General features: G+C 40.8%; 1 long non-coding RNA gene across 6 annotated transcripts in view; it reads left to right on the top strand.

Annotated features, from left to right (window-relative positions):
• LOC138739386 (uncharacterized) overlaps nucleotides 1-14,359 on the top strand; it is a 263,380-nt gene that overhangs the window by 147,473 nt on the left and 101,548 nt on the right. For 3 of the 6 annotated variants that reach the window (XR_011342210.1, XR_011342211.1, XR_011342209.1), the window contains exon 3: nucleotides 6,858-6,969. This is a non-coding gene — a long non-coding RNA (uncharacterized lncRNA). Of the gene's footprint in view, nucleotides 1-6,857; nucleotides 7,590-14,359 lie in introns of those variants that run through there. The other 3 variants (XR_011342213.1, XR_011342212.1, XR_011342208.1) reach the window with 1 other exon arrangement.

Below are 14,359 nucleotides of genomic sequence, written 5' to 3'. Positions count from 1 at the left end.
TGCTGTGTTGTGATATCAACATTTTTTGTGTTATATTTAAGCAGTCCTAATCCCCATTTATTCACTATTTAAATGTGGTGGGTACTTCCTTTATTGAGTGGGATGGGAAAACATTGGAACAACTACCGTAGGTAGGAAGAGAGGAGTGCAGTTTCAACTTTCCATAGCTTCACCAAAGGCACAGTTTTAAATTCTTTGAACAATTTTCTGAGGCATTTTGCATTGATCACAACACTTAATATGAAAATATTAGCCAACATAAGAATATAGATTTCTTTTAACCAAGGGATGAATTTAACTGGTGTTAGAGGGACAAAGATATTTCTGCACTTGTATCTTCATGTTGGGGCATTTTGTCCCCAACTTTCTTGTAGTTTTCCTGGTGTACTACTTTTGACATGCCTAATGCTATTTTGTCTTGGTTTTTACTTCAAGGTGCTGCTACTTTTTCAGTCAGTAGTCAGGGGTGGAAGGACATTTTCCTTCATACTGCAGTACTCACTGTGTTACCTCCATCCAATGTACATCAAGCTTGTTCTCTTCAAGCTTTACTTTGTGTATTATATAAATATTCAGGCTATTAGTTGTATGAAATAAATTAACTCCAAAAACCCCTATGTGCTGGATCTTGCTAACAAACTGGAATTAAGCAGTTTACTAAGAAAAGCCTATTAAACTAATGCAAACAGGATGAACTCAATGTGTCAAGCAGCATCTGTGGAGGCAAAGGAATGGTCATCGTTTCAGGTTGTGACCTTGCATCAGGATTGAGAATATAGATAGCTAATGTCTGGAAATGAAAGAGAAAGGTGGGATAGAACTTGCTAGGTGATAGGTGAGTCAAAATAAGGGAGGAATGGGGGAAATGAAGAGTAGATTAAGCCAGGTTTTGGAGAGAAAGGGAGAGGTGAGGGTAGAAATAGAAGATGATAATGGGTACCAGATAAGGGAGGGATGGTGGGCAGATGCAATCAGCTAAGAAGGGTGATGAGCCCAGGGCACCAAGGAAAATGAATCTAGGACACTACGGGAGGGGGAGGGATCCTGGTGAACTAGTGGGAAAGGAAAGGGAACACAGGGGAATGGGTTACCTGAATTTGACCTAATCAACCTGAGTTTATTTTTCCTTGCTTCACCTTTCCTAACCCTCCCCCACCTGACCATCTACCTGTTATCTTCACCTCATCTGTTCCACTTATTTTGTACCAGCCTCTGTCTTGCCCTCCCCTCTCACCTCCTTATACTGACTCTCTACCCTATACACTCTGAGTCCTATTTCAGGGGCTTGACATAAAACGTTGGCTATTCCTTTGCCTCTGAAGAAACTGCTTGACCCACTGACTATTTCTGGCTGTTTTATTGATACTTCCAGATTCCAGAATCTGCACTTGCTTGTGTCCTTATTAACCGATTATCTAATATAGAGCCTATTATCCGTGACCATAATTTGGGAGTATATTCTTATGGGGGAGGAACAGAGCTAGGAATGGGATTCCATCTCCCTTTGATTCAATATTAGCATCATAGTCCAGTGTAGGGCTTGCTATCATTTAAGGGCTCAAGGCCAATGGAGAAACCATAATTAATGACCAGTCATTTGATATGACTAACATTATGGAACAGGGCAAAACATTAATCACTTCAAACCTCTCCCAACCCTGTATATTTTTATGGTTAATGTATTTTACTTGCACTCTTAATTGGACATATATTATCTTATAGAAAGTTATGTTTAACTTATAATAGGGCTCTTATGGCATCACTTTTTTCCAAATTAGAAAGCATGACTAAGATTCATGTAGTGAAATGTTACCTAATGCAGTGTGTGTAATTGGTGATGTTTATGGAATGTGATTAGTTGCAAAGCTGAAAATGACCAAGTATACAGAAGTTAAGGTTTTTAATCAAGCAGGAATTTTGCAAGCACCAGAGGAACAGAAAACTATAACATTATAAATAAAAATGTAACAAACTTTCTAATTGCTATTCTTGAACACTGAACTTTGCAATGAATGTATGGTAAGTTTTGAATTTAAATTTTTTTTTACCAAAAAGAAAAATGTTCACATTCTTTTCCATATTTACCTGCATTTCTTCCTAATGAAGTTATGTCACTTTCACGTGTTATTTTTAGAACGTTTTTATAGCAGTGCAAAGTGTATTGTGATGGTTAATGAATTCCTGCAGCTTTAGAAACATTAAAATCCAGAAAGCAGCTACTCAGAATGTATGAGGTGGTCTTTAACTTTGTCAGACATTCACAGTTTAATTTGCTTTGTCTTTGGAAGGGAGAGCAAGGTATTTCTGTAATGATTTTCCTTGGGATAATATCTTATGCTGGATTTAAAAAATTAAATTCCTAGCCATTATCCAACTTATTTGCCAGTTTTGCTCTGGATAATGCACTCCTCTTAAACAACTCAAAATAAACCAACCAGTGGCTTCCCCAGAAATAAAGTTTCTAAATTATCACTTAACGAGTACATGTTGCAAATGTTTCAATAACCCTGCTGTAAATTGTGAAAAACACTTTCTGCAAGTGAGGAATGGAAATGCAGAAAGATTTGATGCCAAGGCAGAAAATAAGCTTCCTACTTGATGGCACACTTGAAAAAATGCACCAATTATCTCTGGGAGGGGCACTCATCAATACCCAAAACTCAAAGAGCATGGCAGTTGATGTCAGTTTTACTGCAGAGGCATCACTGAACCTTACTCAATTGGAGTCTACTGCCATTGTTTGAAGGGCATGTAGATGATGAAAACAGCATGCATTTGCTCCAGATCATGAATCAGAATGTTGTTGGCATCAGCCCATTGTTGCTTCTCAAAGAGGATAATACAGGCAATACACAAAGTAGGGACTGAGTTGTTGTCAGTGTGCATGAAAAAAATGGCAGCACTGTCAAAGCTGCTGTAAAGACAGCGCTGCCGCTGGTGCGGACCCAGGAGAGCAGGGAGTGGAATACCTCACTGCTCTGCAGGGTCCTACCACCCAGTTCTAATGCCTGTGTCTCCGTACAGGCTTTATATGGCCTGTTAGAGGAGCTGATGGTGTTTTTTTTTAATTTCATAAAATCTTCAACCACAGGGTCAGTGCCCAGATGATGGTGCCTGTGCTGGGCAGTGTACCACGGAGGGTTGAAGACTTCAGGGGAGCTAAAGATCAGCCTGGGGCACCAGAAAAAGGGAGAACACTTAGCCCCCCCCCCTCCCCTCACCATCCTATTGAGAAGGAGAAGCATAGGAGACAAGCTTACAGGAGGGTGACCACGGGTGGACTACAGAAGGGCTTAGCAGCTGATGGACCCATGCAGGTTGCAGGTGTTGGTGACGTGGTCAACTGGAGACTGGCTCGTGGGAACCAGGTATCGGAACCAGGATTTGAGTGGGTGCTGAGGGCAAGAAGGGCTCGCAAAGCGCCTCAGGAAAGAAGTCTTCCTTATTGTATCTGAGGTTTGGATCTGGAGCTCAAGTTGCCTAAGGTTTGAACTGGAGTCTGTGTGGCTGCAGAGGCTGCTGGAGTGCTGGAAGTGAATCTATAGAAAGTGTCTCTGTAGGGCACTCTTTTGTTTCTCTTTCTTCTCCTATTGTTAGAAGTGCCAGGCATTGCTCAATGAGACTATTTGCCTTACGGCAGATAAACATAGTATATCACTTTTAATGTATTATTACTTGACAGTAAAAGGAACCTTTGAACTTCGACATGTCATCAGTGGCAGGAACTTTCTTCAGTGCACTGCTAAACTCTCCCAGTGCCTTGGATTTTTTTTATCGCAATGACCCTTCGTTTACAACAAATAGCCTGCTGGGTCTTTCAATGACTTGGTGCCAGGAAGAATTTCATCATCGAACATATAAAATGATGGTTTATCCAGTAGTCTTCAGTTCCCTAATGGTCCTTATGAAGCGCATGTCATTCAGGTGTCTGTCACAGGAAGTATCGGTTCCATGACCTTAGAAGTCACTATCATAGACTTGAGCTAATTTTTCTGGTGGAAGACATGTTCTGACCTGATTTTGTTGAGAACCTGCTCAAGAACAGAGTGTCAATGACATTGGCCTTCCTCACTACCTTTCTTGCAAATTCTTTCATTCTCGATTTTGTGGTCATGTCCATTATGGATGTTGAAGTCACCTAGGAGAATGACCTAAGAGTTGTTGAGGATCCATGGTCCAAGCACTTTGTTGCCAATGTGAGTGAGCAGGAGTGTTTCTTCTCTATCTCACCAAATTACTTCAGGTAATCAAATCCCCATAACCTGTTGGCCAAAAGCACCATCCAGGAGAATGTTTGATTTACCCTAAATTCCCATGTCTCCTGACTCCACATTAACTGATCAAACTTTTGCCTCTGATTCACTTCCAATCAGAAACAACTAGATTTGTTTAATCCAATGCAGCGAGGTTCTAATCTGGAATCTACTTTCCAATGGCTTTCTAGTGTGATTGAGAAAAAAATGCATTCATCTGGCTGGCTGGAAAGCAAAAAAACACTTACAAAGGATGTTTTGACATTAAATACAACAGGTTGAAGGCGGGTGGGGGGGTGGGAGAGACATGATTCTGTACTTCCTGTATGAAAATCACAGAATAACAGAATATGTCAAGCATGGAATAAGACATTTTGACCCAACAGAACCAAACCAGTTTGATGTAAGAGCAATATGGCAAATTCCAATCCATCACATTCCCTCTGTTGTGACAGAGTATTTTGATGTTTTTGGGAGTTAAATTGGGAAGGTTTGTTAGAGTAGGTCACATACAAACTCTTTAAAACAGATCTTATTTGAAATACTGGAGCTGTGCTAATGCTAGACATATCAGCTCCACAGCTTTTGCAAGAGCTTTGGAGAGTGCTCAAGAGACTTCACTAATGGATTGTTGTTTACAAAAGGTAACAGATTAAAGATCTTGTTGGAGCTGCAGATTGTCTGGAGATATTCTAAGAGGGTCATGTGGTTTTTCAAGCAGAGAGAGTCAAACAGTTTTTCTCTCAGAGAGAGAGACAGAGAGAGAGAGAGACCGAGTTTTACAGTGTTATGCCCAGTAACCGCAGCTGGGACTGGAACAGGACAAGCCTGGTCAGAGCTCTTGTGGTTCATGCAAGAGGAAAGGACTGGCTGTCTAAATTTTCACTTGAACTAAAAGAAACAAAAAAGCACTGTGTGGTGACCTGAAAGAAAGAGGTTTTCATCTGGAGAACCCTGAATGGGGCAAGGTTCATCAGCAAGACACTGGAGTGGCTGATTAAAAAGGAATCAGTTGTGGATGTCCTGGAACAACAAATCTCTCTCTGAAAACCAACAAGAACCTTCCTGAGCTGTAACCGAAGTTAAGACCGAAGGTCTTATTCCAAACACCAAAGTCTGATGAACTTTATAAATGTTAAATTCTGTGCACAGTATAAGAGTTGCCTGCAACCAGTGAACTTGGAGGAATGAGAAATGAGATTGGACTATGAACCAAAGAACTTTTCTGAACTTACACACACATTACATACACGTACGCTTAGAATTAGAAGGGGGTTACATTAGGTTAAGTAAGTCAATAGTGATAAGTTAAAGTTTGCTTCTATTTTCATGTTTAAAGATAATTAAAAGCAACTTTTTGTTTAAGTAACCATTTGTCTTGGTGAATAGCTATTGCTGCTGGGTTTTGGGGTCCTCTTGGCTTGTAACATTGTGCCTTTGCAGTCTGTTTCTTTTGAAATACCTATGCAGCGCTCCTTTGAATGCGTTGATTGAACCTGCCTCTATTAGTATTCCAGACCTTAACCACTCCTTGAGAAAAATAATGTTTTTATCTTGTCATTTTTGGTTCTTTTATCAATTGAGTTTAATCTATGTCCTCTACTTATGGACTAATCCATCAGTTGAAACTTTTTTTAATATCTACACTTTCTACATTCATCATGATTTGAAATACCTCTATCAGCTTTTCTTGCAAACTCATCTCTCCCAAGTTTCTCCAATCTATCCATATAAATAATGACCTTCATCTCTGGAATGATTTTCATAAATCTCTTCTTGACCCTCTCTATAACCTTTCCTAAAATGTGCTGGCCAGAAGTAGGCACATGATTGAAGTTGTGTTTGAACTGGTATCACATGAGGATTCATCATGATTTCTTTGGTCCTGAACTTTCTGCCCCTATTTATAAAGCCCAGTATCCCATATATTCCTTTAACTGCCTCTCAACCTGTCCTACCACTTTCAATGAACTATGCAGATATGCCTCTGTTTTGTATTCATTTTAGAATAGAACTCTTTAGTTTATTTTGCTTATTCTTCTTACCAAAATGTAATATGTCACATTTCTCAGCATCTGTATCATTCCACCAGCCTGACTTTATCTTTGTAAGATCTATTATCATTCTCCTAGTTTTCTTCATCTTGGTGTTTTGTGTCATTTGCAGAATTGGATGACTGTTGGATGACTGCTTTGAATGAAGATTCTGTCAGATTAACCTGATTGAGATTGACAGAGATGTGTTACCATAGAGCTAATTCCTCTGCAAGGAATTGGTTGAATAGTTAGTGAAAGATTTTGTGTTCTATTACTAACTGTTGATCCATTTCCACTTGTTAATCAATGGGAATCATGTGAGGAGATTACTTCTTGAGCAAAAATATGCATGAGAGAACTCTTTTGAGCATTTCCTTAGGGTTGAAGGTGACTTTCACTCTACTTCCGAGTTCTGAAAAGTTCAGTGCAAGATCAACAAATTCTGCCCCTATGGGTTAGGTGAATTTGGACAGGATGGCTAGGAAGGTAGCTTATGATGTGCTCTATGTGATTAAATTTTGGAAACTCATTGCGTCCAGTGCCTACTGAATGATTCTTCTCATTTTAGACTGTCGTGATGCAGTGACTTTGAGAACATCTTCTTCAAGGAAACGTCTTGCAGTGAAATATTTGGATGATGTGGCCCACCCACAGGAGCTGATTGAACATTTTCAGCATTAGTAAGATTTGGTCTCTGAGAAGACATTAATGTTTATTTCCCTCTTCTCTCAATTGATTTGTAAAATTTTGAGGATGTTACCTCCTGAATATTTTGTGGTGCCTATCTTTAAGATGTAGACATGGGCTTTTAGCACCATTTTTTTGAAAACTGTGAGCGTGAAGTCTTTGAATACCCCTTTTCAGATGGCTGTTAGCTATGTTGGTACTTTGGCAGTGATAATACTATAAAGACATAGGAACAGAATTAGGCCATTCAGCCCATAAAATTAACTCTGCCATTTCAATCATGATTGATGTAATTCTGCTTCCTGCCTTCTCCCCTATGACACCCTTACTAATCAAGAACCTACCAATCTTTGCTTTAATATACCCAGAGTTGGCCCACACAGCTATCTGTAGCAATGAATTTACAGATTCACCACCTCGAGTTGAAGAAATCCCTATGTATTAAAGGGATGTACTTTTATTCTGAAACTGTCCCTCTGGTCCTAGACTCTCAGATTTCAGATTTATTGTCAGAATACATACCTGTACATAATATTGCATACAATCCTGAGATTTTTTTTTCCTGTGGGTGAGGCAGAATTACCACCTATTGGTAGTGCAAAAAAAAACTCAACGTACACATGTAAAAAAAATAAAGAAATGTAAGCAAACAGACTGTGCAATCCTTAAATGAGTTCCTGATTGAGTTTGTTGTTGAGGAGTCTGATGATGAAGAATTAGTACTGAATCTGTGGATGTGAGCCTGGTGCAACCTATGCTTCTTTCCTAGTGGTAGCAGCAAGAACAAAGTGTATGCTGGGTGGTGTGGATTCTTGATGATTGCTGCTGCTCTCTGTCGATGTTCTTGATGGTGAGGAGGGTTTTACCTGTGATGTCCTGGGCTGTGTCCACTACCATTTACAGGGTTTTACACTCATGGGTATGACCCAAACCAGACAATGATGGAGCCAGTCAGGACATTTTCCACCACACATCAGTAGAAATTTGTCAGGGTTTCATACCAAACCTCTGCAAATTCCTGAGGAAGTAGAGGTGCTGACGTACTTTCTTCATGATGCGATTAGTGTGTTGGGTCTAGGAAAGATCTTCCGAGATAGTGATTCCCAAGAACTTAAATTTCTCACCCTCTCCATCTCTGATCCCCCAATGATTACTGGAATGTATACCTCTAGTTTTCCCTTCCAAAAGTCAACAATTAGCTCCTTAGTTTTGGAGACATTGAGTGCAAGGTGATCGTTGGTGCACCATTCAGTCAAATTTTCAATTGTTACGAACCTAGAGGACCCATAAACCCAGCAGCAATAGATATTCATCAAGAAAAATGGTTACTTAAACAAAAGTTGCTTTTAATTATCTTTAAACACAAAAATAGAATCACACTTTAACTTATCACTATTAACTTACTTAACCTATCTTAATCCCCTTCTAATTCAATTGCACATGTATGTAATGTGTGTGTAAGTTCCGAAAGGTTCTTTGGATAACAATCCAATCTCACTTCTCTTTCCTCCAAGTTCACTGGTTGCAGGCAATTCTTATGCAGTGCACAGAATTTAACATTTATAAAGTTCACCAGGCTTTGGTGATTGAAAGGTAAATGGTTACTGCTCAGGAAGGTTATTGTCGGTTTAGAGAGAGATTTGTTGTTCGAGGTCATCCACAACTGATGTACTTCCATCAGCAACTCCAGTGTCTTGCTGACAAAACTTGTCCTTCAGGGTTCTCTAGATGATAACCTCTTTCTTTCAGGTCACCACAGAGTTCCTTTTTGTTTCCCTTATTCCAAGTAAAATATTAGACAGCCAGTCCTCTCCTCTTGCATGAACCATAAGGGCTTTGACTAGGCCATCTTCCAAACTGGGGCTTCTTGCCAGCTTGTCCTGTTCCAGTTCCAGCTGCTCTTGCTGGCTATAACACTGTACAAGTGATCTCCGTCCATTTCTCTCTCTCTCTCTCTCTCTCTCTCTCTCTCTCTCTGTGTGTCTCTGAGAGAAAGCCTGTTTTACTCTGTCTCTCTGCTTGCAAAACCACATGTCCCTCTTACAACAGCAAGCACTCCTCCAGACAATATGTGGCCCCAACAAGCTCTTTCATATGTTGCCTTTTGTAAACAATAATCCATTAGTGAAGTCTCTTGAGCACTCTTCAAAGCTCTTGCAAAAACTCTAAGGCCATGATATGTCTAGCATGGGGAAGAGTTTCAGTATTTCAACTAAGATCTGTTTTAAAGTGTTTGTATGTGATCTACTTTAACAAACCTTCCCAATTTATCTCCCCAAAACTTATCTATATACTCTATATACTCTGTCACACAATCTCCCTCCTGCATTGCTTAATGAGAAGTGGAGAGGTCTAAGAACATAGCCATGTGATGCTCTGGTACTAATGGAGATTGTGGAGGAGATGTTCTTACCAATCCTCACTGGTTGTGGTCTGGAGGTGAGAAAATCCAGGATCCAATTACACAGTAGGGGGTTAAATCCCAGGTCTTGGCACTTGATGATCAATTTTGAGGAGATGATAGTGTAAACTGTCAAACTGTAAACAATGAAGAGCATCTTGATGTATGCATCTTTGCTGTGCAGATGTTCCAGGACTTTGTGTAGAGACAGTGAGATGTCATTTGCTGTAGACCTGTTGTTATGATTGGTGAATTGGAATGGATTCATGTTACCACTCAGCAGGAGCTGATATGCTTCAATACCAACCTTTCAAAACACTTCATCCCTGTGGATGTGAGTGCCACTGGTCGACAGTTATTTGGACACCTGTATGACTGATGCCTGTTTGAAACAGGTGGGTACCATGCCCTGACGGAGTGAGATGTTGAAGATATCCATGAATACATTGGCAAGCTGGTCAGCACAGATTTTCAATACTTGGCGAGGTACTCTATCCAGACCGATCCTTTCCTTGGATTCACTCTCCTGAAGACAGCATGTGCATGACATCCTCGGATATGGAAAGAAGAGGGTCATGAGGGGACATGGAAATGTGCAGTGATGGTTCTTCCTTGTTCTTATGGTTGAATCAGGCATAGAAGGCATAGAGTTCATTTGGAAGAGAAGTTTTGTTGCCTCCTACTGCTCCTGATTTGGGTTTGTAGCAGGTTATGTCACTTAGACCATTTTCATCCGGAAACTCCACTTTGCCTGGAAGAAGGCTTTCTATAAATCATACCTGCTCCTTCTGTCGAGATCTGGATTTCTGGACTTAAATGGCTCTCAGTGGGTTCTGAATTTTATTGTTCATCCAGGGCTTCTGGTTGGGAAAGACCCTGAACAATTTAGTGTTTTGATAAGTCAATGACAACCCTGGTATAATCATTCAGATCCTCAGCTGAATCCTTGAACACTCTCCAATCTGCTGACTCCAAGAAGTCCTGTAACCATTCTTCAGCCTCCTGCAACCACCTTCTCTTTTTTGGCTCTGTCTGTATGAAGACAGAAGGAGCCAGGTGATCCAACTTGCCAAAATACGGTCTCAGAAAAGAATGGTAGGCCTTCCTTATCCTGGTGAGCAGTAATCTAGTATGCTAGGACCTCTGGTGCAGCAGGTTAGTTGAGCAGGGTTTTCTTGACGCAGGCCTGATTAAAGTCACCGATTAAGATTTGTAGTGTGTTGGGGTGAGTCATCTCTTATTTACTGAAATTCTACTGAAGACATCTCTATCTAGCCCACTTAATATTTAGTCAGTTTCAATGAGATCTCCATAATTCTACTAATTCTGGCCATCAAATGTGCCTTGTATATTAATCCTCTCATCCCCAGGATCATTTTTGAGAATCTCTCTGATTCCGGAACATCCTTCCTTAGATATGCGACCCAAAACTGCTTGCAATACCCCATTTTGATATTGAATTTCATAATTGGTGCTGCTTTACACATTGTTCATTTTGATGTTTCAAAAATGGTTCAGGTTTATCTCGGACATGCTGACAAAGTTGATTGCTGGGAGGTGTTGTTGTTTGGTGGTTGAGAGCCTTTTTCTTCCAGCTCATTTGTACAAAGCCCATCCCATTATGCACTTCAGTGAAGGAGTCAACAAGACCTTGGGCCTTGGTCTCTGAGCACATGCGTATCCAAGCATGAGTTGATAACAGAGGTTGGGATCATTTCAGTTCTGGAAAGGAGTCAGCAAACACTGAGCACTTTCCCCCTTGACCTGTCAATTAATTCAATTCCAGCTAGGTATTTTAGAGGTGAGATTCAGTCTTTCTGTGTACAAGATTAAGTAGAATGTTGACATAACCCTAGGTACACAGCTTGCATGTCATTGTGCAGTAAATGTAGAAATATTCGGAGGCAACCATATTTTAGAGTATTTCTCTGTATTCCCTCATGAATGGCAGAGCCAAAAGCTTTTGCGAGGTCATAAAAAGTTCAGGTAATTACATTTCATTTCCCATTTAAATCAGATTGTGTTATTCAGAGAAACAAGCCACAAAGCTATACATTTTCTAGGTAGAGTACTTAAAAGGAACCTGACACGAAAGTATCCCACAGCCACTTCTGTTGTGTGTCTGATACTTGTCTTGCTGCTCTGGCTTTTGGAATACATCCACAGACCACCACAGAAGTACATACTACAAATGGATTTAAGTAGGTGGATGGCAATGGAGCCTACTCTAAGTCATTATGGAGTAACGTTCAGAATCTGGTATTGAGCAGCAGAATGTGGAAGTGCGTGTTAAATGATGTGTGGCTCTGGAAGTTGTGCTGCTTCATAGTATACTGTGCTATGGATATATGTATTCAAGAGAGCCTAATTTCTCCCAGCAGCATACTGAATGAGAGTCACACCAGAATTGACATCAATGTTTTTGTGATCTTTCTGCGGCAGAAAAAAAAGCAGAAATCTAAGAGTCAAGGCTGGTTGCCATTTAAGTTGTGAGTTTTAAAGTAGCCAATGGAGTCTTTCCAACCAGGATGGGCTGGGATGGATGTAATCCACTGCCTTCTCAACAGGCATAGTTAAGGAATCTGGAGACAACTGCAGCTGGATACCTAATAGGCTGCTTGTGGGCCTTTTGGTTCAACAGCAATGACCAAGAACATCCAGTCCCTTTAAGAATCTCCAGTTCAGGAGCTCCAACTGGCTAAAGTATGGTTCATGCCTGGTATTACATACACCACTGATGAACTCTAATTTGTGGCCATTTGACCCCATTGGTACAGACTTACAAACTATTCAGACATATTCAACAGTCCTTGGGCCACCCATGTCTTCTTCTTTGGCTTGGCTTCGCGGACAAAGATTTATGGAGGGGGTAAAAGTCCACGTCAGCTGCAGGCTCGTTTGTGGCTGACCAGTCCGATGCGGTCAGGCAGACACAGTTGCAGCGGCTGCAGGGGAAAATTGGTTGGTTGGGGTTGGGTGTTGGGTTTTTCCTCCTTTGCCTTTTGTCAGTGAGGTGGGCTCTGCGGTCTTCTTCTAAGGAGGTTGCTGCCCGCCAAATTGTGAGGCGCCAAGATGCACGGTTTGAGGCGATATCAGCCCACTGGCGGTGGTCAATGTGGCAGGCACCAAGAGATTTCTTTAGGCAGTCCTTGTACCTTTTCTTTGGTGCACCTCTGTCACGGTGGCCAGTGGAGAGCTCGCCATATAACACGATCTTGGGAAGGCGATGGTCCTCCATTCTGGAGACGTGACCCACCCAGCGCAGCTGGATCTTCAGCAGCGTGGACTCGATGCTGTCAACCTCTGCCATCTCGAGTACTTCGACGTTAGGGATGAAAGCGCTCCAATGGATGTTGAGGATGGAGCGGAGACAACGCTGGTGGAAGCGTTCTAGGAGCCGTAGGTGGTGCCGGTAGAGGACCCATGATTCGGAGCCGAACAGGAGTGTGGGTATGACAACGGCTCTGTATATGCTTATCTTTGTGAGGTTTTTCAGTTGGTTGTTTTTCCAGACTCTTTTGTGTAGTCTTCCAAAGGCGCTATTTGCCTTGGCGAGTCTGTTGTCTATCTCATTGTCGATCCTTGCATCTGATGAAATGGTGCAGCCGAGATAGGTAAACTGGTTGACCGTTTTGAGTTTTGTGTGCCCGATGGAGATGTGGGGGGGCTGGTAGCCATGGTGGGGAGCTGGCTGATGGAGGACCTCAGTTTTCTTCAGGCTGACTTCCAGGCCAAACATTTTGGCAGTTTCCGTAAAGCAGGACGTCAAGCGCTGAAGAGCTGGCTCTGAATGGGCAACTAAAGCGGCATCGTCTGCAAAGAGTAGTTCACGGACAAGTTTCTCTTGTGTCTTGGTGTGAGCTTGCAGGCGCCTCAGATTGTAAAATGACCATGGCTGAAAACAAATAATTCCTTGTTTTGGCTATTAACCTGATTTTTCTATTTCATATATATACATTTTTTAAAATTCTTATAAACACCTCCAACTAGTTTTTATATCAGACTTTCACGTCATATTCTGAAAAATCATTAATTGTTTGGATCAAAACTACATTAAGATCCATGTCATATTTTCCAGTTGGAATGCATGTTCAGTCAACCTTAAGTTATAATGCATACTTTTTAATTTCATTCATCTATATCTGTTTTCACAGATATTCGGTGCTTCATTTCAGGTTGGTATTGAAAATGCCTTTTCAATCCTTTAAGCCAATATTTATTCATATTAACTGAACTCCCAACTTCATCCTTAGGCTCATGTATATTGTCAGTAGCAATGGGTATTCTTAGAGATAAAGCTGAGTCTGTAAATCATTGGGAAATATATTCTAAAGCCTAATGTGCAGTCTTGTCTATCAAATCTATCCTAGAATGCCTTCCCTGGAAAGATTTAAAGCCCATTTATTATCAACCAGTTAAATAAATAGCTTCCATGAGCTGGAGGGTTGTACTAACTGAAGAATATTGATTACATATGAAGTAATTTAGAGTTTAATGGAGGTGAAATGACTGAACAAAGCATAATTATTTTATATATTCACATGGTGATAACAAATAATGTAAAAATTTTGGGTCTCACTTAATACTAAGTGAGGGAGATTTATCTAGGATCACTGGTCCTAGGAAATTTCAATTTTTGTTGCTGTAGCAAGTGAAATCAAAAGACTGTGCACAGGGAATTAGGTAAAAGGCCTGGGAGACAAATGACTGATTGCATTGCAGAACATGTATGAAAGGAATTTATGCAGAACACAATGGAGAAAAAGAAGCTGGAGTGTGCATTTTATAAAATAACCCTGCCTCACGGGTAATTGCTTTGGATTGACAAGGAGATGTTAGGATCAAGATAACTATTATAATTCTGCAAAGGATATTGACTGTTTTCATCAATCCAGCACAAGCAGAAGAGGCCATGAGTCTATTTCTTATCTCTTTTAAATCTAATTTGCTCACCAACTAAAGAAATTCCCTCCCTCCCCCCC

Source organism: Narcine bancroftii, chromosome 7, assembly GCF_036971445.1.
Source record: "Narcine bancroftii isolate sNarBan1 chromosome 7, sNarBan1.hap1, whole genome shotgun sequence".
In the NCBI taxonomy this organism is placed as follows: domain Eukaryota; kingdom Metazoa; phylum Chordata; class Chondrichthyes; order Torpediniformes; family Narcinidae; genus Narcine; species Narcine bancroftii.
This window is presented reverse-complemented; position numbering and strand designations above follow the sequence as displayed.